Source organism: Triticum urartu, chromosome 3A (genome assembly GCF_056163025.1).
Source record: "Triticum urartu cultivar PI428250 chromosome 3A, HENAU_Tu73, whole genome shotgun sequence".
NCBI lineage: Eukaryota > Viridiplantae > Streptophyta > Magnoliopsida > Poales > Poaceae > Triticum > Triticum urartu.
The window spans coordinates 401,219,119-401,245,429 of record NC_141875.1 but is presented as its reverse complement, the minus strand read 5'-3'; positions in this window follow the sequence as shown (position 1 = coordinate 401,245,429).

The following is a 26,311-nucleotide window of genomic DNA, read 5'->3' as shown; positions in this document are numbered from 1 at the left end:
GGAATCCTGAAGATTCCGGTAGGTCATCGAGTGGTTGACCAGTCTCACGCTATATCATGACAGTCAGTTTTCGGCTTTCTCTACTGAGGTGCTCATCCGGATGAACCAGGGCACAATCGCAGTAGTTCTCCTAGTGCCGCCTTAGCCGATAGAGCGGAACGTAAGGCAGCAAAACACAGGAGCCGGGCAAACCCAACATTTGACCAAAGACATGTTTCAGAGCTGATGCATATAAGGCCAAACTCGCGACGCCGAACACTCCCTAAGGTATTCGGTCTTTATGATGTAAACCGGGCCTAAATAGTGCCCTTTGTAATAAGCCCCTGGTGTCTAGGTACGTGCAATATTCTGATGTGGCCACATGCCAATACGTCAGCATCCTTCTCAATTGTACTGAGAATCCGAGGGATGTGTATCAACAAGAGACAGTAAAAAAGGTTTACGCAGGGTCTTAATCTAAAAAGAATCCTTGGAACGGGTCCCTATTGCACGTCTACGCCTGTGTCTCCGTTGTGTCGTATTCTGAACGGGTGTAGCACGATGGTCATCTGAAAAAGAAAGGAACTTAATTGAAAAGTTGTCATGCAAAAGGTAGGTTATACTAAATAAACCATGTACAGTTCAAAATGAGTAAAGTTGATCCTAATTGCCACTTGTTTGCGCGCGTTGAGCCCCTTGTATTGTAATAGGGGTATAGCCATCAAACCTGTATCAATTACATATAGCTGCGCCGGACTCGTCCAACCGCGTCCGTGGGCTTAATGACCTGTCAGATGTTTTAGTTGGTGAGGATGTTTAGTGTGCGGCTGCCAAGGCAGCTGCACGGTCTTCCACGCTCAAGGAGCGCTCAATATTTCCATTTACTGTAATGATGCCACGTGGACCGGGTATCTTAAGCATGAGAGAAGCGTAATGCGGTATTGCGTTAAAGCGAGTGAAAGCTTCGCGTCCGAGTAGTGCTTGATAGCCACTTTGGAATGGAGCGATGTGGAACGTTAAATTTTCGCTGCGGAAGTTATCGGGAAGGCCGAATATAACCTCTAGTAGCAGGGAGCCCATGCAATGGGCCTCTGGGCCTGGCATTACTCCTTTAACGGTAGTATTGCTGCGGCTAATTTTTGTTGGGTCTATCCCCATTTTGCGGACTGTGTCCTGATATATCATGTTTAAACTGCTGCCGCCGTCCATCAGGACTCGTGTGAAGTGGTATCCGTCAATTATTGGGTCTAATACCATGGCAGCCCATCCTGCACACCGGATACTTGCCGAGTAATCCCGATGGTCAAAGATGATCGGTTGGGACGACCAGTGGCAAACTCCGCGGTGATAGGCCCTGGGGCATGTGTCTCTAGGAGTGCCGCTTTGTTTCTCCCCTTTTTCACGTGTAACACGTTTACTGTTTTGACTTCTGGTAGGAATTTCTCCTATTCCCCCGTGCTTTGCTTGCGAGGCTCGTCCTCGTCTTCGCTTGGTGTATCCTGCCCCTTATGTTCGGCGTTGAGCTTGCCAGACTGCTTGAAGACCCAACATTCTCTATGGGTATGATTTGCAGGTTTATCGGGGGTGCTGTGGATCTGACATATTTTATCCAGAATCTTGTTTAGGCTAGACAGTTCGTCTCTATTGCCTTTGGAAGGCAGCTTTTGTTGACCTGGCCGAGAGCTTCTAAATCCGGCGTTTACCGCTGTGCTCTTTGGGCTGTCTTCTTTATTCCGGCGCTTGTTTTTGCTGCGTCGTGGTTTCCCGTTTTCGTCCCTGACTTCGGATGTACTTGGGTCGCTGGTGTTGCATCGGGCTAACCAGCTATCCTCGCCCGCTCAAAAGCGGGTCATGAGGCTTGTTAATGCTGCCATTGTTCTCGGCTTTTCTTGGCCGAGGTGTCTGGCAAGCCATTCATCTCGAACGTTGTGCTTGAAAGCTGCTAAGGCTTCGGCGTCCGGGCAGTCGACTATTTGGTTATTTTTAGTGAGGAACCTGTTCCAAAGCTTTTGGGCTGACTCTCCGGGCTGTTGAGTTATATGACTGAAATCGTCTGCATCCGGTGCTCGGACATAGGTCCCTTGAAAATTTGCCCGAAAAGCGTCTTCGAGATATTCCCAGCTTCCGATGGAGTTTTCGGGGAGGCTTTTAAGCCAGTGCCGAGTTGGCCCTTTGAGCTTGAGGGGTAAGTACTTGATGGCGTGGAGATCGTCTCCTCGAGCCATATGGATATGGAGGATGTAGTCCTCAATCCAGACCCCAGGGTCTGTCGTTCCGTCATATGCCTCTATGTTTACGGGTTTGAATCCCTTTGGAAATTCATGGTCCAGGACCTCATCAGTGAAACATAGGGGGTATGCGGCACCCCTGTATTTGGGTGTACCGTGGTGTTGGGATGTTTGCTGTGTTGCATTGCATGCTGGAGCGCACTTGCGTAGCCCGTAGATGGATCTGGTTGCGTCGTCCTTTTGATGTGAGCCCTCACGCGGATCGCGTACTGGCTTGTGTGCGGCGTCGTTTGCCGCTCTATGTTGGCCACGTGGTCGTCTATCCGACCGGATGGCCATTTTGTTTTTTGATTGCGGGGGATCTAAGGCCTCCTCATCGAATTCAGGTAGCAACTTTCGCTTCGGGTAGCTCTTAGTGTGGCGATTACCGCCGTACTTCGCTTCAATGTTGAGTACTTCACTCCATCTGATTTTGAGTGTGTCTTGTGCAGCCCTGAGCCTTTGCTTCTGCTTTATCAGACTCCTCACAGTGGCAACAAGCCTTTTATGGGTATTCTGTTGCTCCGGGTGCCTGTCCGGTGTGATGTTATCCGGACTATTATCTTCGACGGAGTGGGGTTGTTCGGTTTGATTCTCTGTGTTTCCATGGTCGGACGATGGTTCAATGCCGTGTTTGTTGTTCGCTGGCTCGCCTTGCTCTATCACTGGGTTTATATGATCGCTGCTTCTGCCGAGGCGGGATTTGGAGCGGCGCTTATGCCGCCGTTTTGACTGCTTCTCGAGGGAACAACCCTTCGCTGCGTCCTTCCGTTCTTCGTTGTCGTTTTCTTTGGGTGTGTCCACCATGTATACATCATGTGATGAAGTGGGCGTCCAGTGCCCTATGGGCAGTGGTTCCTGTTCGCCTCATGCATCGTCGTCCATACCGTCGATGCCTTCGGAGTCGAAGTCGAGCATGTCGGTCAAATCGTCGACAGTGGCTACTAAGTGGGTGGTGGGTGGGCGGCGAATTTCTTCGTCATCCGCATCCCAATTCTGCCGGACATGGTTCAGCCAAGGCTCTCCTGACAGAGAGAGAGAGACCTTAATGAGTTCAATGTGTTGCTGAAGGGCGAGTGCTGAAAGATATCCGCGGAGGTGAACTCCATGATCGGCGCCCAGTTGGATTCAATAGTCACGGGCGCAGGCAGTTCGGAGTCCGTGGCCGGGGAAGAATCCGGTAGTTTGGCATCACGGCTCTCGTGAAAGGTGAGGTCGATACTCGGCTCGATCGCCGATGAGAGTGCGGCCTCCGCGGCGGGGTCTATCCACCCGTCACTGGATGGCGCAATTGGCTCCGATTTGAGGGTCGGAGCGGTCGCCGGTGCGATCTCCCGAACACTATCCGATGGTAGAGCTAAGTCGTGCTCATCGTGGCCGTGCGGCGCACTCGGCAAGGGCTCGAATCCGTCGAAGATCAAGTCTCCGTGGATGTCGGTTGTGTAGTTCGAGTTTCCAAATCTGACCTGATAGCCAGGGGCGTAGCTCCCGATCTGCTCTAGATGGCCAAGCGAGTTGGCCCGCAGTGCGGAGCCGCCGAATACAAAGATCTGTCCGGGGAGAGAAGTCTCACCCTGGACTGCATCGCTATCGATGATCGAAGGAGCCATCAAGCCTAATGACGACGACACAGAGGAACTCTCAATGAAAGCACCAATGTCGGTGTCAAAACCGGCGGATCTCGGGTAGGGGGTCCCGAACTGTGCGTCTAAGGCGGGTGGTAACAGGAGGTAGGGGACACGATGTTTTACCAAGGTTCGGGCCCTCTTGATGGAGGTAAAACCCTACGTCCTGCTTGATTATTCTTGATAATATGAGTAGTACAAGAGTTGATCTACCATGAGACCAGAGAGGCTAAACCCTAGAAGCTAGCCTATGGTATGATTGTATGTTGTCCTACGGACTAAAACCCTCCGGTTTATGTAGACACTGGAGGAGGCCAGGGTTACACAAGGTCGGTTACAAAGGAGGAGATATGCATATCCGTATTGCCTAGCTTGCCTTCCACGCCAAGTAGAGTCCCATTTGGACACGGGGTGAAGTATTCAATCTCGTATCTTCATAGTCCAACAGTCCGGCCAAAGGTTATAGTCCGGCTGTCCGGAGACCCCCTAATCCAGGACTCCCTCACACGTTAAAAAGTATGAACCAATTTCTCGTCTTGTCATCGGGGTTGTGCATGATTTGAATATTTTGTGTGGTGAAGATGGAGCATAGCCAGACTATATGATTTTGTAGGGATAACTTTCTTTGGCCATGTTATTTCGAAAAGACATGATTGCTTTATTAGTAGGCTTGAAGTATTATTGTTTTTATGTCAAATGATAGACTATTGCTTTAAATCACTTGTATCTTAATATTCATGCCATGATTAGATATGTGATCAAGATTATGCTAGGTAGCATTCCACATAAAAAATTATCTCTTTATCATTTACCTACTCGAGGACGAGCAGGAATTAAGCTTGGGGATGCTGATACGTCTCCGTCGTATCTATAATCTTTGATTGTTCCATGCCAATATTCTACAACTTTCATATACTTTTGGCAACTTTTTATACTATTTTCGGGACTAACATATTGATCCAGTGCCCAGTGCCAGTTCCTGTTTGTTGCATGTTTTTTGTTTCGCAGAATATCCATATCAAACGGAGTCCAAACGAGATAAAAACCGACGGAGATATTTTTGGAATATATATGATTTTTGGGAAGAAAAATCCACGCGAGACGATTCCCGAGGGGGCCACGAGGCAGGGGGGCGCGCCCCTGACCCTCGTGGCCACCCCGTAAGGCGGTTGGTGCCCTTCTTTCGCCGCAAGAAAGCTAATATCTGGATAGAGATTGTGTTAAAATTTCAGCCCAATCGGAGTTACGGATCTCCGGGAATATAAGAATCGGTGAAAGGGAAGAATCTAAGAACGCAGAAACAGAGAGAGACAGAGAGACAGATCCAATCTCGGAGGGGCTCTCGCCCCTCCCATGCCATGGAGGCCATGAACCAGAGGGGAAACCCTTCTCCCATCTAGGGAGGAGGTCAAGGAATAAGAAGAAGGAGGGGGGCTCTCTCCCCCTCGCTTCCGGTGGCACCGGAGTGCCACCGGGGGCCATCATCATCACCGCAATCTTCACCAACAACTTCACCGCCATCATCACCAACTCTTCCCCCCTCTATGCAGCGGTGTAACCTCTCTCTTACCCGTTGTAATTCTACTTAAACATGGTACTCAACGCTATATATTATTTCCCAGTGATGTATGGCTATCCTATGATGTTTGAGTAGATCCGTTTTGTCCTATGGGCTATTTGATAATCAAGATTGGTGTGAGTTGCATGTTTTATTATTGGTGCTGTCCTATGGTGCTCTCCATGTCGCGCAAGCGTGAGGGATCCTCGTTGTAGGGTGTTGCAATACGTTCATGATTCGCTTATAGTGGGTTGCGTGAGTGACTGAAACACAAACCCGAGTAAGGGGGTTGTTGCGTAAGGGATAAAGAGGACTTGATACTTTAATGCTATGGTTGGGTTTTACCTTAATGATCTTTAGTAGTTGCGGATGCTTGCTAGAGTTCCAATCATAAGTGCACATGATCCAAGTAGATAAAGTATGTTAGCTTATGCCTCTCCCTCATATAAAATTGCAATAATGATTACCGGTCTAGTTATCGATTGCCTAGGGACAAATAACTTTCTCGTAACAAAAAGCTATTTACTAAAACTAAATTAGTTGTGTCTTTATCTAAACAGCCCCTACTTTTATTTACGCAATCTTTATTATCTTGCAAACCTATCCAAAAACACCTACAAAGTACTTCTAGTTTCATACTTGTTCTACGTAAAGTGAATGCTAAGCATGCGTAGAGTTGTCTTGGTGGTCGATAGAACTTGAGGGAATATTTGTTCTACCTTTAGCTCCTTGTTGGGTTTGACACTCTTACTTATCGAAAACAGTTGTGATCCCCTATACTTGTGGGTTATCAAGCGCCTCCACCCCCTCCGCATCAAGACGGTGCCCTCGCTCCGAGACGCGCAGCTCATGGAGCACCTCCGCCCCCTCCGCGTCAAGACAGTGTCCTCGCTCCAAGATGTGTGGTCCCGCGGCGTGATCCACCGCGCCGTGTGCCTGCGCATGAAGAAATAAGCTGCCAAGAGGTCCCCATCCGCAAGAAAATGCTCCACCGCTCCCAGCACCACCATGTTAGGATCCGTTGCTGCAGCAGGGCCATGCGTCACTTGCCATGGCGGTGCAGGGACACCAAGATCAAGCTCCACCTCCACGACGGGCCCCGGTGGCCACGGAGGCTGCTGCGCCTTCACTCCTGAGCTGCGTAGCGTCGTCTGGCTGGGCAAGTTCAAGCCGGATCTGTTTCCTCGCTACGACGAACCCTCGACCCTGCGAAGTTCTTGCAGCTCTACGAGCAGAGCATCGAGGCGGGCAACGGCGATGAAAAGGTCATGGCGAACTGGTTCCACATGGCTCTTAAGGATGGCGCCCGCTCATGGCTCCTGAACCTGCCCCTGATAACCCGCAAGTATAGGGGATCGCAACAGTTTTCGAGGGTAAAGTATTCAACCCAAATTTATTGATTCGACACAAGGGGAGCCAAAGAATACTCTCAAGTATTAGCAGCTGAGTTATCAATTCAACCACACCTGGAAACTTAATATCTGCAGCAAAGTATTTAGTAGCAAAGTAATATGACAATAGTGGTAACGGTAATGAAAGGTAACAGTAGTAAAAGCAATGTTTTTGGTATTTTGTAGTGATGATAGCAATAGCAACGGGAAAGTAAATAAGCGAAGAACAATATGTGGAAAACTTGTAGGCAATGGGTTGGTGATGGAGAATTATGCTGGATGCGGTTCATCAGGTAACAGTCATAACCTAGGGTGACACAGAACTAGCTCTAGTTCATCAATGTAATGTAGGCATGTATTCCGAATATAGTCATATGTGCTTATGGAAAAGAACTTGCATGACATCTTTTGTCCTACCCTCCCGTGGCAGCGGGGTCCTTACGGAAACTAAGGGACATTAAGGCCTCCTTTTTATAGAGAACCGGAACAAAGCATTAACACATAGTGAATACATGAACTCCTCAAACTACAGTCATCACTGGTAAGTATCCCGATTATTGTCACTTCGAGGTTAACGGATCATAACACATAATAGGTGACTATAGACTTGCAAGATAGGATCAAGAACACTCATATATTGATGAAAACATAACAGGTTCAGATCTGAAATCATGGCACTCGGGCCCTAGTGACAAGCATTAAGCATAGCAAAGTCATAGCAACATCAATCTCAGAACATACTGGACACTAGGGATCAAACCCTAACAAAACTAACTCGATTACATGATAGATCCCATCCAACCCATCACCGTCCAGCAAGCCTACGATGGAATTACTCACGCACGGCGGTGAGCATCATGAAATTGGTGATGGAGGATGGTTGATGATGACAATGGCGACGGATTCCCCTCTCCGGAGCCCCGAACGGACTCCAGATCAGCCCTCCCGAGAGGTTTTAGGGCTTGGCGGTGGCTCCGTATCGTAAAACGCGATGATTTCTTCTCTCTGATTTTTTTCTCCCCGAAACTCAATATATGGAGTTGGAGTCGGAGAGGCAACAGGGGGCCCACGAGGTAGGGGGGTGCGCCCCCCACCCTCGTGGAGAGGTGGTGGTCCCCTTGGCCTTCATCTTTCGCAGGTATTTTTCTTATTTTCTGAAAAGTGGCTCCGTGAAGTTTCAGGTCATTCCGAGAACATTTTCTCCTGCACATAAATAACACCATGGTAATTCTGCTGAAAACAGCGTCAGTCCGGGTTAGTTCCATTCAAATCATGCAAGTTAGAGTCCAAAACAAAGGCAAAAGTGTTTGGAAAAGTAGATACGTTGGAGACATATCAACTCCCCCAAGCTTAAACCTTTGCTTGTCCTCAAGCAATTCAGTTGATAAACTAAAAGTGATAAAGAAAAACTTTTACAAACTCTGTTTGCTCTTGTTGTTGTAAATATGTAAAGCCAGCATTCAAGTTTTCAGCAAAGATTATAACTAACCACATTCACAATAACGCATAGGTCTCAAGTTTACTCATATCAATAGCATAATCAACTAGCGAGCCATAATAATAAATCTTGAATGACAACACTTTCTCAAAACAATCATAATATGATATAACAAGGTGGTATCTCGCTAGCCCTTTCTGAGACCGCAAAACATAAATGCAGAGCACCTTTAAAGACCAAGGACTGACTAGACATTTTAATTCATGGTAAAAGATATCCAGTCAAGTCATACTCAATGTAAACTAACAGTAATGAATGCAAATGACAGCGGTGCTCTCCAACTGGTGCTTTTTAATAAGAGGATGATGACTCATCATAAAAGTAAATAGATAGGCCCTTCGCAGAGGGAAGCAGGGATTTGTAGAGGTGCCAGAGCTCGGTTTTGAAACAGAGGTGAATAATATTTTGAGCGGTATACTTTCATTGTCAACATAACAACCAAGAGATGGCGATATCTTCCATGCTACACACATTATAGGCAGTTCCCAAACAGAATGGTAAAGTTTATTCTCCCCCTTCCACCAACAAGCATCAATCCATGGCTTGCTCGAAACAATGAGTGCCTCCAACTAACAAGAGTCCCACGGAGAGTTTTGTTTGCAATTAGTTTGATTTAGTTTGCATAAAGCATGGGACTAGGCATCCCGGTGACCAGCCATTTATCTCGTGAGTGAGGAGCGGAGTCCACTCCTCTTGAGAATAACCCGCCTAACATGGAAGATACAGAAAGCCCTAGTTGATACATGAGCTATTCGAGCATACAAAACAGGATATTTATTTGAAGGTTTAGAGTTTGGCACATACAAATTTACTTGGAATGGCAGGTAGATACCGTATATAGGTAGGTATAGTGGACTCATGTGGAATAACTTTGGGGTTTAAGGGATTGGATGCACAAGCAGTATTCCCGCTTAGTACAGGTGAAGGCTAGCAAAAGACTGGGAAGCGACCAGCTAGAGAGCGATAACAGTCATGAACATGCATTAAAATTAATCAACACTAAATGCAAGCATGAGTAGGATATAATCCACCATGAACATAAATATCGTGAAGGCTATGTTGATATTGTTTCAACTACATGCGTGAACATGCGCCAAGTCAAGTCACTTAAATCATTCAGAGGAGGATACCACCCTATCATACCACATCATAACCATTTTAATAGCATGTAGGCACGCAAGGTAAACCATTATAACTCATAGCTAATCAAGCATGTCACAAGAAACTATGATCTCTAATTGTCATTGCAAACATGTTTATTCATAATAGGCTGAATCAGGAACGATGAACTAATCATATTTACAAAAACAAAAGAGGTTGAGTTCATACCAGCTTTTCTCATCTCAACCAGTCCAACATATATCGTCATAATTGCCTTTCACTTGCACGACCGAATGATGTGAATAATAATAATAGTGCGCGTGCATTGGACTAAGCTAGAATCTGCGGGCATTCAATAAACAGGAGAAGACAAGGCAATATGGGCTCTTTTGTCAGATAAACAATAATTCATATAAGAGCCACTTCAACAATTTAATTATGGTCTTCTCCTATCGTCCCCCAAAGAAAAGAAAAGAAATAAAACTATTTACACGGGAAAGCTCCCAACAAGCAAAAGAAGAACAGGAAATATTTTTGGGTTTTCTTTTTAATTACTACTGCAAGCATGGAAATTAAACTGATTAAAAGCTACAAGTAATTTTTTTGGTTTTTCTTAAGGTTTATTAAACACACAAGAAGAAAGCATAAAAAGGGAAATAAACTAGCATGGATGATACAACGAAAAAGTATGAGCACCGACATCTAGCAATGAGTGCGTGAACATAAATGTAATGTTGGTGGAAAATACGCACTCCCCTAAGCTTAGGCTTTTGGCCTAAGTTGGTCTATGGCCACGGCTGGCCTGGCGGATATCCATAATAGTAGTTGGGGTCGTACTGCGATGTGGCGGCTATCACCTGCTGAGCTGCAGCGTGGCGACGAGCGGCCTCCTCTCTCCTCTCGTACTCATCTGCCTCCTCTTTGGTAATAGTATATCTTCCTCTTGCCTAATAATCAAAGAAGGCAGGAGCAGGGAGAGTAATACGGACAGCACACCGTCTGTCAAAGATTAGTCAATACCGGAGAGGTGATTCGTTCCTCTCGACAAACTGGTGGTGAACCATAGCATTAAAATCTAGATAAGCAGGAGGTAATTCAATATCATCTTCGCGTATGGCTATACCAAGAAAATTAGCTATGCGGGTTGCATAAATTCCACCAAAGAAATCTCCATTAAGTCTATTAATATGCAACCTACGGGCAACAATGGCTCCCAAATTATATGATTTGTCTCCTAACACAGCACTCCTAAGAATACTGAGATCGGGGACACACATGTGACATGCCTCATCTTTACCATTAATACATATACCTATAAAGAGAGCAAAATAATGTATAGCTGGAAAGTGAATGCTCCCTATGGTAGCTTGTGTAATATCTCTAGATTCTCCCACAGTTATGCTAGCAAGAAAATCTCTAAATTCAGATTTGCGAGGATCCCTTATACTACCCCATTGTGGAAGTTTGCAAGCAGTGGTAAAATCCTCTAAGTCCATAGTGTAAGATCTATCATAAAGATCAAACAGGATAGTTGGAGAATTACGTGAACTTGAAAATTCAAACCTCCTCACAAAGGTATTGGTGAGGTTGTGATACTGGATGCACTTCTCTTCCTCGAAGCTCACAAGATCAGCGTTACGCAAATAGGCATTGAATTCTTCCTTAATTCCCGCTCGATCCATAAAGTTCTCAGAAGGCCATTCACAAGGACACACTGGAGCGTCTCTTGGTGGCTCGTCATCAGCATCACACATTGCAAGCCTGTGTCCTTGCTTCCTTGAAGAACCACCTTGGAACATTTTCCTAAGCACATTTCTTCCTTTGAAAAATTCTGAAAATTTTTAGTAACTTCAAAATAAAAGTAAACCAAACTCAGTAATATTGATAGCAACTACTCCTACAAGTGCCTAGGGCCTATATCATGTATCAAAACTACTTTTTACCATATAAATTTGACATGCAAGCTCAAGAACAGGGTCACCTAAGCAGCAAAAATTTGCAATGAATAAAGCACTAGAACAAAAACTAATTGGACCAATGGAGGAGTCACATACCAAGGAACAATCTCCCCAAGCCATTTTGTGAGAGGTGCTTTGGGCAAGGAGATCTAAAATGGCAGCAAAACGAGCTTGGACTCAGGTTTGAGCTGGTTATTCGTGTTTGTGGGAGGAAGAAGAAGTGTATGGGTGAAAGGATAAGTGGAGGAGGGCCACCGTGGGCCCACGAGGCAGGGGGGTGCGCCCAGGTGGGTAGGGCGCGCCCTCCACCCTCGTGGGCAAGTGGTTGACCCCCTGCTGTGTTCTTAGTGCCAAATATTCTCAAATATTCTGGAAAAAACATATTTAAATTTCAGGGCATTTGGAGAACTTTTATTTTCGAGGTATTTTTATATTGCACGGATAATCAGATAACAGACAGAAAAATATTTATTTTTATTTTATTTAATATAAATAACAGAAAGTAAAAGTGGGGTACAGAAGGTTGTGCCTTCTTGTTTCATCCATCTCATGCTCATCGAAAGAAATCCACTAACAAGGTTGATCAAGTCTTGTTAACGAACTCATTCCGAATAACATGGAACCGGGGAAATTTCGAATAACACTATGTTACCTCAACGGGGATATGCACATCCCCAATAATAAGAATATCATATTTCTTCTTGATAGTAGGAAGAGGAAATTCAAAACCTCCAAATATAATCGATGGAAATTTTCCAATAGAGTTGATACTATGAACTTGAGGTTGTTTCCTCGGAAAGTGTACCGTATGCTCATTACCATTAACATGAAAAGTGACATTGCCTTTAGTGCAATCAATAACAGCCCCTGCAGTATTCAAAAAGGGTCTTCCAAGAATAATATACATACTATCGTCCTCGGGAATATCAAGAATAACAAAGTCCGTTAAAATAGTAACGTTTGCAACTACAACAGGCACATCCTCACAAATACCGACAGGTATAGCAGTTGATTTATCAGCCATTTGCAAAGATATTTCAGTAGGTGTCAACTTATTCAAATCAAGTCTACGATATAAAGAGAGAGGCATAACACTAACACCGGCTCCAAGATCACATAAAGCAGAGTTTCTTTTAATGGAGCATGGTATAGTTGGTACACCGGGATCTCCAAGTTTCTTTGGTATTCCACCCTTAAAAGCATAACTAGCAAGCATGGTGGAAATTTCAGCTTCTGGTATTTTTCTTTTATTTGTAATAATATCTTTCATGTACTTAGCATAAGGATTTGTTTGAGCATATCAGTTAATCGCATACGCAAAAAGATAGGTCTAATCATTTCAGCAAAGCGCTCAAAATCCTCATCATAATGTTGATTCTTTGATTGTGGGTTATCAAGATCAACAGCAGGTTCAATTACTAGGTTGAGCATTATTGTGAACATTATCATTAACATTACCACCAGTTTCAGGTTCATTACCAGGTTGAGTTTCAGCATCAGAAATTGAAATATCATTTGGATTCTTAGGTGTTTCAACAATAGGATCACTAGAAGCATGCAAAGTCTTATCATTTTTCTTTTTCTTATTTTTAGAAGGACTAGGTGCATCTATATTATTTCTCTGGGAATCTTGCTCAATTCTCTTAGGGTGGCCTTCAGGATACAAAGGTTCCTGGGTCATTCTACCAGTTCTAGTAGCCACTCTAACAACATTATCATTATCTTTACTATTCAATTCATTGAGCAAATCATTTTGAGATTTAAGTACTTGTTCTACTTGAGTGGTAACCATAGAAGCATGTTTACTAATAAGTTTAAGTTCACCTTTGACATTAGCCACATAATCACCCAAGTGTTCAAGCACATTTGAATTGTATTTCAATTGTCTACCAAAATAAGCATTAAAATCTTCTTCCTTAGCCTTAAATTTATCAAACTCATCTAAGCATGGGCTAGCAAATTTAGTAAATGGGATTTCAGCTTTATCATATCTATAGAGAGAATTTACCTTTACTACCTGTGTCGGGTTATCAAGACCATGAGTTTCTTCAATAGGTAATGGATTAAGATTATATGTTTCTTCAACAGGCGGTAAATTAAGACCGTGTATTTCTTCAATAGGAGGTAAATTCTTAACATCTTCAGCTTTAATACCTTTTTCTTTCATAGATTTCTTTGCCTCTTGCATATCTTCAGGACTGAGAAATAGAATACCCCTCTTCTTCGGAGTTGGTTTAGGAATAGGCTCAGGAATTGGCTCCGGAGGTGTCCAATTATTTCCATTTGTCAACATAGTATTCAATAGAATTCCAGCTTCATCCGGTGTTCTTTCCCTGAAAACAGAACCAGCACAACTATCTAGGTAATCTCTGAAAGCATCGGTTAGTCCATTATAGAAGATATCAAGTATTTCATTTTTCTTAAGAGGGTGATCAGGCAAAGCATTAAGTAATTGGAGAAGCCTCCCCCAAGCTTGTGGGAGACTCTCTTCTTCAATTTGCACAAAATTATATATGAGCAGGGAAATATTTAGTAGAGAAGTAATAAATCATATCCTGGGGACTACGCACACAACCAGGATCAAGAGAATTAAACCATATCTTAGCATCACCCTTTAATGAGAACGGAAATATTTGAAGGATGTAAAAGTAACGAGTTCTTTCATCTTTAGTGAACAGGGTGGCTATATCACTCAATTTAGTAAGATGTGCCACAATAGTTTCAGATTCATAACCATGAAAAGGATCAGATTCAACCAAAGTAATTATATCAGGATCAACAGAGAATTCATAATCCTTATCAGTAACAAAGATAAGTGAAGTAGAAAAGGCAGGGTCGGGTTTCATTCTAGCATTTAGAGACTGCTTACTCCATTTAGCTAATAACCTTTTGAGTTCATTTCTATTTTTGCAAGCTAAAATAGCTAAAGAAGCTTCTTGATAAAAAACATAACCCTTAGGAATAACAAGTGATTCTTCATCATCACTTTCATTAGTATCATCAGATTCAATATTTTCAATTTCTCTAGCCCTAGCAAGTTGTTCATCAAGAAAATCACTAAGTGGCATAGTAGTATCAGGCATAGAGGTAGTTTCATCATAAGTATCATGCATAGCATAAGTGGCATCATCAATAACATGCGACATATCAGAACGAATAGCAGAAGCAAGTGTAGGTGTCGCAAGCTTACTCAAAACAGAAGGTGAATCAAGTGCATGGCTAGATGGCAGTTCCTTACCTCCCCTCGTAGTTGAGGGATAAATATTAGTTCTTGGATCTTTCAAGTTCTTCATAATGATAAGCAGATATATATCACAAGTGACTCAAAGAATAGAGCTATGCTCCCCGGCAACGGCGCCAGAAAATAGTCTTGATAGCCCGCAAGTATAGGGGATCACAACAGTTTTCGAGGGTAAAGTATTCAACCCAAATTTATTGATTCGACAAAAGGGGAGCCAAAGAATACTCTCAAGTATTAGCAGCTGAGTTGTCAATTCAACCACACCTAGAAACTTAATATCTGCAGCAAAGTATTTAGTAGCAAAGTAATATGATAATAGTGGTAACGGTAATAAAAGGTAACAGTAGTAAAAGCAATGTTTTTGGTATTTTGTAGTGATGATAGCAATAGCAACGGGAAAGTAAATAAGCGAAGAACAATATGTGGAAAGCTCGTAGGCAATGGGTCGGTGATGGAGAATTATGCCGGATGGGGTTCATCATGTAACAGTCATAACCTAGGGTGACACAGAACTAGCTCCAGTTCGTCAATGTAATGTAGGCATGTATTCCGTATATAGTCATACGTGCTTATGGAAAATAACTTGCATGACATCTTTTGTCCTACCCTCCTGTGGCAGCGGGGTCCTTACAGAAACTAAGGGATATTAAGGCCTCCTTTTTATAGAGAACCGGAACAAAGCATTAACACATAGTGAATACATGAACTCCTCAAACTATGGTCATCATCGGTAAGTATCCCGATTATTGTCACTTCGGGGTTAACTGATCATAACACATAATAGGTGACTATAGACTTGCAAGATAGGATCAAGAACACTCATATATTGATGAAAACATAATAGGTTCAGATCTGAAATCATGGCAGTCGGGCCCTAGTGACAAGCATTAAGCATAGCAAAGTCATAGCAACATCAATCTCAGAACATAGTGGACACCAGGGATCAAACCCTAACAAAACTAACTCGATTACATGATAGATCCCATCCAACCCATCACCGTCCAGCAAGCCTATGATGGAATTACTCACGCACGGCGGTGAGCATCATGAAATTGCTGATGGAGGATGGTTGATGATGACAATGGCGACGGATTCCCCTCTCTGGAGCCCCAAACGGACTCCAAATCAGCCCTCCCGAGAGGTTTTAGGGCTTGGCGGTGGCTCCGTATCGTAAAACGCGATGATTTCTTCTCTCTGATTTTTTTCTCCCCGAAACTCAATATATGGAGTTGGAGTTGGAGAGGCAACAGGGGGCCCACGAGGTAGGGGGGCGCGCCCCCCACCCTCGTGGAGAGGTGGTGGGCCCCTTGGCCTTCATCTTTTGCAGGTATTTTTCTTATTTTCTGAAAAGTGGCTCCGTGAAGTTTCAGGTCATTCCGAGAACGTTTGCTCCTGCACATAAATAACACCATGGTAATTCTGCTGAAAACAGCGTCAGTCTGGGTTAGTTCCATTCAAATCATGCAAGTTAGAGTCCAAAACAAGGGCAAAAGTGTTTGGAAAACTAGATACGTTGGAGACATATCACCCCCGGGCTCGATCTCCTCCTGGGATGAGATGTGGGATAGCTTCATCGCCAACTTCCAGGGCACTCGCGACTGCCCACTGGCCGCGGGTGACCTGCACCACATCAAGCAACAGCTGGGAGAGACCCTGCAGAATTACATCCAGCACTTCAACAGCGTGCGCCTCAAGATCCCCAAGGTGACGGATGAGGCCATCATCTCAGCGTTTTCCGATGGCGTCCGCAACATCAAAATGAAGGAGGAGCTCGCCATCCATGAGGAGTTGTGCACGACTTTGGAGCTGTTCAACATAGCGACTAAGTGTGCAAGAGCTGAGGAGGGGCGTCTTTCCCTCCTCGAGCTCCCTGCTGCGGATCCAGAGGAAAAGAAGGCCAAGGTCAAGGACGTGAAGCGCAAAGGGGTGGCCGTACTCGCAGCAAAGCCAGACACAAAAGCACGGCCGGGACCTTCTCGAGTCGTCCAAGGGCAGCCGTACGTTCTGCACCTTCCACAATGTGCGCAGCCACAACACCAACGACTGTCAAGAGCTTAGGGCCATTCGAGATGGACGCTTCGGTCGACGCCCCGAGCGTAACGATCGAGGCTACGACCGAGGAGGTCGGCGAGGTGGAGGACGTTGGGATGATCATGGGACCCGCTAGGAGTGGCGCGACCAACCTCGTGAGGATCGTTGGCAGGACCAGCCTCGTGAGGGCGCCTGGAGGGACCAGCCTCGCGAGGATCGTCCTCAGGGCAATCCTGGTCTCCCTCCACTGCCGCCATCACCAAGGAGGAACGATGACCACTGTCGGTGTCAAAACTGGCGGATCTCGGGTAGGGGGTCCCGAACTGTGCGTCTAGGCCGGATGGTAACAGGAGGCAGGGGACACAATGTTTTACCCAGGTTCGGGCCCTCTTGATGGAGGTAAAACCCTACATCCTGCTTGATTAATATTGATGATATGGGTAGTACAAGAGTAGATCTACCACAAGATCGGAGAGGCTAAACCCTAGAAGCTAGCCTATGGTATGATTGTATGTTGTGGTTGTTGTCCTACGGACTAAAACCCTTCGGTTTATATAGACACCGGAGAGGGTTAGGGTTACACAAGGTCGGTTACAAAGGAGGAGATATCCATATCCGTATTGCCTAGCTTGCCTTCCACGCCAAGTAGAGTCCCATCCGGACACGAGGCGAAGTCTTCAATCTTGTATCTTCATAGTCTAACAGTCCGGCCAAAGGATATAATCCGGCTGTCCGGAGACCCCCTAATCCAGGACTCCCTCAGTAGCCCCCGAACCAGGCTTCAATGACGATGAGTCCGGCGCGCGGTATTGTTTTCGGCATTGCAAGGCGGGTTCCTCTCCAAATTCCGTGTACCTGTTGAAATAGTGTCCGACCTCTTGTGAATGTTGCACTCCTTGGCTTCCACGCCCAATAATGGCCACTTTCCACGTGTCGAGCAAATGTGAAGAGCCAGGGTGTTTTTACATTTACCCCCCTAGCTGTGCGAATGAGCTGCCTATTAAAAAGACGAGGATTCAGATCCAAATCACACCATCCTCCCTTGGCGAGCCTTCATCGAAGCGCATTCGACAGAGATCCATTCCATCATGGCCGGTTGACGCAGCTCCTCCTCTCGCTCCCCTAGCCCTAAGCCTGGAGATTGGGAGAGATGTTCCGTCCCGCACAGCAAATTAGTGATGCTTCAGATCAAGGGATTTCTTCCCCCAGCGTACATGGTCCCGGTTCGAGCCGGGCTCGCCACCTATAATGGCGGAGAGCAAGCGGAGAGCCTTCCCAATCCCTCCAAGAGAGAGTGGGTATGCCTTGTCCCTTATTTGGTAAGAGGGCTCGGATTTCCAATTCATCCGTTTCTCCGAGGGCTCCTGGAGTTCTACGGCCTCCAGTTGCACAACCTTACGCCTGCCTCCATGCTGCATATCGCGGGATTCGTAGCCCTTTGCGAGTTGTTTTTGGGCTGTGAGGCTCATTTCGCTCTATGGAAGAAGTTGTTCTGCCTTGTGCCCCGTTCTCAGAAGGGGTCAATATATCAAGTGGGCGGAGCCAAAGTGTGGCGTATTGCCGGGACCGGATACCTGTCCGGAACCCCAAAGAAGACGTCCGAAGACTGGCCTTTAGAATGGTTTTACATAGAAGACGCCCCCCTCCCGGATCCTATTAGAATCAGCCTTCCTGAGTTTGACAACGCCCCTTTGAAGAAGCGCCGGAGCTGGCATCCATGGAGCTCCCTGGAGGAAGATGACAGGGATGTTCTTTACCTGATGAGCCGGATAAGTTTTTTAGCTTGATCCGGATTGACCATGATCGAGGTCATGGCCATATGTATTATGCGGGGGGTGCAGCCGCTTCAATATAGAGGCCACCCCATGTGGGATTTCAATGGGGAGGATGATGCCACCCGCCACGGCCATAAAGGGCCGGGATCGGTTGCTGATCTAATAGAGATCTTATCCACTTTGTACAAGGGAGAAGAGGAGGAATTCCTTCGTGTCAACCCGCGGGGCGGATTTTCTATGTACAATCCTCCGAGCTGGGTAAGCGGAGACTTTTTCTCGCCCATCCGTTTCGTATTCCCATAGTTAAGTATTCAGTCTAGCGATTTCAACGCAGGAGCTACGCCAGGCTGTAAGGGAGATAAACAACCCCCCTCCACAACCCGAGGACCCTGGACGGTCTCTTGACCCGGCCTTCTAGGAGGATCCGGACATATCTGTGGAGCTGATCGATGGGGTATTTTACCAATTGAGTAATGACAACGCTTTGGTGGCCATTACGGCCGATTACCCTGGGCTACTTCCAGCCTCACAGGTGACTGAGACCGAAGTCCCAGTACTTCGAAAAGGGATCCGTCCTTGCATGTTTTTGATTGCCGTATAACAGCCGTGTTTTGCAGGGGAGGTCCTCGAGGCGGAAGGCCGAGCCTGCGGCGACTAGCCAACAAGGGGCCGCGAGGCCAGGCAGGCTGAAAAGACCCGCAGTCCGGATTGAGACACCGGCGCAGCGGTACGGCGCGTCGTCTTTATTACAAGACAATATTCTCAGAGGCATATTAACGCCCATGCCTTCTTTTCAGGAAAAAGAGCGCACGCCGGACTATACCCGGAGAGGCTACTAATCGCGCCTTCACCAGCCAGGCTCCAAGGCTGGATTCGGAGGCGGGAACGAATACGAGGCGTGCGCCGGGCGCTCCTCCGACAGAGGATGCGGATAAACTGTCCGCCACCAATTCCGAGGTGGAAAGTGCCATGAACCACAGGCGTCGCCGGACTGTTCTTCGTGACGCTTGTTTCTGCCAAGAGGCATTGGATGCCTTCAACTCGGGAGATGCGTACCTCTGTGCCGCTCAAAATGGTCTAGCCAGAGCCACGGAGCAGTATGTAAAAGACATACGGGTGAGAAAATTTGGTGATTATATATATATATATATATCAGTAGCCCCTGAGACTTGAAATAGTTAGAATAACTGATTTAAGGATCATTTGTTATGCAGGTTCTTACTGAAAAGAATACTCAACTGTCCCAGGAGCTGGAAGAGTGCAGAGCCCAACTGAAAGAACATGCGGTGCCCCCATGTTTGGTTTTGGTAATTGATGACAATCTCCATGGACTAATGGTTGCCTTGAGTTATATTTGAAGGTTTTGTCCATAGGCTTTTCTTGGAGTACATGTGTTGGTTTCAAGGAGAGTTTGTGTCTACCAAGGTGCTATTCAAGGAATTACCTAAAGATTGGTCTTGTGAGAGGTTGATCAAGACTAAGCCAAAGAGTGAATCAAGTTGATCAACCCACAAAGCGTAGAAGATGTACCGAGAGGGATCAAGTGATCCCATGGTATGGTAAGCATTGTCAATCACGCTTTGTGTACTAACCCATGGTCTTCGTGAGGGTTCTTTGTGGGGTTAGGTTGCGGTGTGCAAAGTTCAAGTGGAGCATCACGAAGAGATCAAATGCTTGAAGCTTGTCGTCCTTTGTGGTGACAATGGACTTGTGAAGATGTGCGGAAGAGTGGCTCACCCATAGTGGAGTATGGGGGAGCAATCAACTAGTCTTCATCGAGTCAACACAATCAAGAAAGGTTGCGGTGTGCAAGTTCAAGTGGATCATCACGAAGAGATCAAATGCTTGAAGCTTGCCGTCCATTGTGGTGACAATGGACATGTGAAGATGTGCGGAAGAGTGGCTCACCCATAGTGGAGTATGGGGGAGAAATCCACTAGTCTTCATCGAGTCAACACAATCAAGAAAGGTGGTCCAACTTGAGGGAGTCAAGATCGTCATCATCTAGCTCAAGTGGACCATGTGCAAGGCAAAGGTTTGCCCTTGATAGGTTTTCTATTTTACCGGTCTCATGATGGTAGTTGGGAGATCGGGTTATAGGATCGATTGCCATACTATCAAGGGGGCTCTCGATGAGTAGCTTGATCGTATCGTTCGTTGAGAGCTCAAACCATTGCATCCTTGCATCATCTTTCTTGGTTCTTGTTTGGTTCTCTTTGTGAATCTTAGAGCTTATGGTCATCTTGATGACAAGCTTGAGTTCATCGAAAACGGAGTTCGCATGCTTCTTCTATGATGTTTTCGATGTTGGAGGTTTTGCCGGTTCTTCTCGGTTGGAGGTTTCACTCCTCCATTTGTTAGGCATACCTCCCCTGCCTCTTCTTACTATAACCAGTCGCTGTTTTGATGCTACTCGTCGTCTTGTTTCCAACAAGCTTGAGTTTGCTCAATTCAGAGCTCATATGCAGAAGTTATGGCAGTTCTTGTTTTCTTGAGTCTGGTTTTGTCAGGGTCCCAGCCGTAGTATCGTGGTACCCAGCGGTAGTACCGTGGTACCCAGCGGTAGTACCGCTGAGGGGTCACGAGCGGTAGTACCGCTCCACAGCGGTAGTACCGGCGGTGACTCCGCAGCCGTACTACCGCTGGCTTACCAGGTCCCTACTGCGTCGATTCGAGGGGTCTTTTTCTGTGTCGAATTGTGCGGTACCTCGCTGCGGCAGTAGTGCGGCAGTACCGCTCCTTAGCGGCAGTACCGCCCTTCCTCCGCGGTAGTACCGCCCGGTTCCCTCTTTCTCTTTACCCTTCGTTCTGCGCGGTAGTACCGCCGAAGGGAGCGGTAGTACCGCTTAACCCAGCGGTAGTACCGCTGTCTCCTGCGGTACTACCGCCCCAAGGTTCATGTTTTGTTGCTTCTGTTCCCTGTTTCTTCCGCCTGAGCGGTAGTACCGCTCGTGGAGCGGTAGTACCGCTTGTGTGCAGGCTGAGCACATAACGGTTGGATTTTCCCCCTCCTATAAAAGGGGGTCTTCTTCCCCATTGAACCTTATCCTTTGAGCTCGTGTTCTTCCCCTTTGTTGACCTTCTTCGAGCTTGCTAACTCTCAATCCCTCCATGGATTCTTGCTAGTTTTTGAGGGAAAAGAGAGAGGAGATCTAGATCCACATTTCCACCAATCACTTTCTCCTCTATGTGAGGGGAACCCCTTGGATCTAGATCTTGGAGTTCTTTGTGTTCTCCTTCTTGTTCTTCCTCTCATTTTCCTCCCTAGCATTAGTTGCTTCGGTGGGACTTGAGAAAGAAGGACTTGGGCACTCCGTGTGCCCTTGCCATTGCATTTGGTGCATCGGTTTGAGTTCTCCACGGTGATACGTGGAAGTTACAAGTTGAGAAGCTTATTACTCTTGGGTGCTTGGTACCCTTGAGCTTGTTCCTCTTGGGTGCTTGGGTGCCCTAGATGGTTGGTGGTGTTTGGAGCTCAATCATTGTGGTGTAAAGCTCCGGGCAAGCGTCGGGGTCTCCAATTAGGTTGTGGAGATCGCCCCGAGCAATTTGACGGGTACCGGTGACCGCCCCAAAGGGTTGCCAAAGTGTATGGGTTCGGTGACCGCCCCCAAGGGTTGCCATTTGTACGGGTTCGGTGACCGCCCTCAAGGGTCCCTTAGTGGAATCACGGCATCTTGCATTGTGCGAGGGCGTGAGGAGATTACGGTGGCCCTAGTGGCTTCTTGGGGAGCATTGTGCCTCCACACCGCTCCAAACGGAGATTAGCATCCGCAAGGGTGTGAACTTCGGGATACATCGTCGTCTCCGCGTGCCTCGGTTATCTCTTACCCGAGCCCCTTTACTTATGCACTTTACTTCGTGATAGCCATATTGTTTCTTGTCATATATCTTGCTATCACATAGTTGCTTATCTTGCTTAGCATAAGTTGTTGGTGCACATAGGTGAGCCTAGTTGTTTTAGGTTTTGTGCTTGACAAATTAACCGCTAGATTTATTCCGCATTTGTTAAAGGCTAAACCGTAATTATTTTAAAACGCCTATTCACCCCCCCTCTAGGCGACATCGACGATCTTTCACCAACTTCAGGCCGCACTGGCCGTGGCGGGGGAGCCCAAAGAGACCCCCTCTGGTAATATATCCTTCGAATGATAAGTGTCATATAGGATGCGGCGTATATGCAGATCTGACGATAAAATTGCAGATGACGCTGGAGTAAATCTGGATAAGCAACAGCTCCTACGCCAGCTGAAGGCCGGTGAGAGCGTGCTTACGAGGGTGAGGCAGGAGAAGAATGATCTCCTAGATGCCAACACCAAGCTGGGCGTGGAACTAAAAGATGTTCGTGCCCAACTGTCGGACTCGGTTAAGGAGAATCGGCGGCTTCGACGCGTCATATTTAGTAAGTGCTTGAACGAACTTTGAAAAAGAGTTCGGCAAGGAAGCTGGCTGGCAGAGTTATGTCTGTAGGTATGCTAACAGGTCGTCCTGCCGAGGAAATGCCCGGTTCAATGGATGACCTTCTTCCCGAGCTCTCACAGCTGCACGAACGAGTTCGGCAGGTGATGCAAGGCGTCGCCCAGGCCTTGTGGCCATCCGTCTCCATACCCGAAGGCCTTGGAGAGCTTGCAGAAAAGCTGAAGGGAGCGCGGCAGCGCTTCCGATTATGGAAGATATCGGCCTGCCGTCAGGGCGCCAGGGAAGCCTGGGCAATGGTGAAGACACGGTACACGAAGGCTGACCCGAACCACATGGCCGAAGTTGGACCTGTGGGGCCCGATGGGAAGGAGATCCCTGTGAGCTTAGTGTACGGCCAAGTAGAATTGGCCGCAAAGTATTCCCAACAGGACTATAGACTAGACAGCCTATCGGATGGTATTGAAGAGGAATTCAACCAGTCAAATTGACTATGTAATTTGAAGTGACATGTATAATGCCTTCTAGCCGGATTGTAGATCATTTGTCGTGGCGGAACTTTTCGCTTCAACCTCGGGACCTGAAGGTCCGGAGTGTATCCGAATACCCTCTCGGTTATGTAAGAACCGGGGCATGCGTGGAGACCAGGCGTAGGGGTCATTAGTGCTTTATCAGACAAGTGCCCAACTAGTTATGTTATATTACATGGGTAGTAAGAAACATCTTCCAGGGAGAATAGTTCCGTTAAGGGTTCCTTTCCCTGGGTAAGCATGCCCTAAAGTGCATATCCGGACTGCGATAAGAAGCGCAGAGAAAGTATCTGGGGGCAGATATGGATAATAAATAGAAGTCATCTTTTGTTCACCGACCGAATATTCCCTTAAGAACGCTAGCTTTCGGCTTCACCCAGTCTGAGGTACACATCTGGCTGACCCAGCGGTAACAATCGCAGTGGTGCTCCCCTTATGCCCTAGCCGAATTAACGGGAATGTAGGGCATAAATACAAGAGCCAGGCAACCCAGCTTGGCCAAAACTTAAGTCATATCGATGCATATAATGGTGAAAAAAGGTACATGGGGAAGTATAACACATGTGTTGGGCGTGAGGCCCAGGTAAATAATTTAAGCTTCTGTGAAAGAAGCCCCCATGTATGGAGAGTGCGGCTAGCGCATCTGTAATGTACAAGTGAGGCACAAGGTGACCCTTGAAGGCCTAGAGAAATAATAAGAAAAAGAAAGAAAGGGAAACAAGACAGATGATGCATATGCAAAAAATGGACAAAGGGAGGGGACTAACATAGAGTCCGGTGCTAGGCGTAGAATCTTCGAAGCCTGGCTGCGTTTCATGGGTTTGGCTCGAGTCGACTAGTCGATGCATCCCGCAGTCGGTACGCTCCACCGGTCAGAACTTGGTCGATAATGAAGGGACCTTCCCATTTGGGCTCGAGCTTGTTCTTTTTCTTATCTAGCAGTCGTAGAACTAGTTCGCCAACATTATAAGTTTTGGCCCGTACTTCTCTGCTTTGGTATCTGCGAGCATGTTGCTGGTAAAATGTGGAACGGGCTTTGGCTACGTCGCGCTCTTCCTCCAAGGTGTCCAGACTGTCCTGCCGATCGAGCTCGGCTTCTCTTTCTTCGTACATGCGCACTCGAGGTGAGTCATGAATTATGTCACAGGGCAAGACTGCCTCTGCCCCGTATACCATAAAAAAGGTGTATATCCGGTACTACGATTCGGCATGGTCTGCAGCCCCTAGAGTACGGAGTCGAGCTCCTCTACCCAGTGCGTGTCAGACTCCGTTAAGGAACGCACTAATCTGGGTTTAATGTCGCTCATTATAAGACTGTTTGCTTGTTCGACTTGACCGTTGGTTTGTTAGTGATAGACTGATGCGTAATCGAGCTTGATGCCCATTTTGCTGCACCAGAGTTTTACCTCGTCGGCCGTGAAGTTCGTGCCATTATCAGTGATGATGCTGTGGGGGACGTCGTAACGGTGTACAACCCCGGATATGAAATCTATCACCGGTCTGGATTCGGCTGTTTTAACCGGCTTAGCCTCTATCCATTTGGTGAATTTATCCACCATGACCAATAAGTATTTTTTCTTGTGGGTTCCCCCTTTAAGGGGTCCAACCATGTCAAGCCCCCAGAACGCGAAGGGCCATGTAATGGGGATTGTTTGGAGGGCGGTGGGTGGCATGTGGCTTTGATTTGCAAAGAGCTGGCAACCGGCGCAACGTTGGACCAAATCCTGTGCATTTGCCCGGGCCGTTGGCCAATAGAATCCTGTATGGAAGGCCTTGCTTACAAGAACCCGGGCTACGGCGTGATGACCGCCGAGTCCAGCGTGAATTTCTGCCAAAAGGTTCCGCCCTTCCTCTTCGGAGATGCACCTTTGAAGGACTTCGGTAGTGCTTTTCTTGTACAATTCTCCCTCATGGACCCTGTAGACCTTGGATCGCCGCACTATGCAGCGTGCCTCATTTTGGTCTTCCGGAAGTTCCTGTCTAGTTAGGTAGGCCAGGAATGGTTCTGTCCACGGGGCAATAATGGCCATTATTTCGTGGGCTGAATGTGTTATTTCGGTGGCGGAGCCCCCGATTGTGTCAGAGAGTTCGGTATCGGGTATTTTGGCCGGGTCCGAACTGTTGTTACTGGTGTCCCCTTCCCATACTATGGATGGCTTGAAGAGCCTTTCCAGAAATATGTTGGGAGGGACCGCGTCGTGTTTTGCGCCGATGCGGGCGAGGATATCCGCCGCCTGATTGTTTTCCCGAGCCACATGGTGAAATTCGAGCCCCTCGAACCGAGCTAACATTTTTAGGACGGCATTGCGATAAGCTGCCATTTTCGGATCCTTGGCATCAAAGTCTCCATTTATTTGGGATATCGTGAGGTTCGAATCCCCGTGCACCTCTAGGCGTTGAATGCCCATGGATACTGCCATCCGGAGACCATGTAGAAGGGCCTCATATTTGGCTGCATTGTTGGAGTTTGTATACATTATCTATAGTACGTATTGAACTGTATCTCCTGTTGGGGACGTTAAAACAACGCCAGCCCCTAGACCAGCCAACATTTTGGAGCCGTCGAAGTGCATGATCTAGTTTGAATATGTGTCGTACTCCTTAGGGAGTTCGGCTTCCGTCCACTCGGCAACGAAGTCAGCCAAAACTTGCGACTTAATAGCTCGCCGTGGCTTGTAAGTTATGTCGAACGGGAGGAGCTCAATGGCCCATTTGGCAATCCGGCCTGTCGCGTCGCGGTTGTTTATAATATCGTTAAGTGGTACTTCCGAGGCTACTGTTATCGAACACTCTTGAAAGTAGTGTCGCAGCTTCCGGGATGCCATAAATACCGCGTATGCTATCTTTTGATAATGCGGGTACCGTGATTTTCATGGAGTAAGGACAATGGACACATAGTAAACCGGCTTTTGAAGGGGGAATTTGTGTCCGTCCACTTATC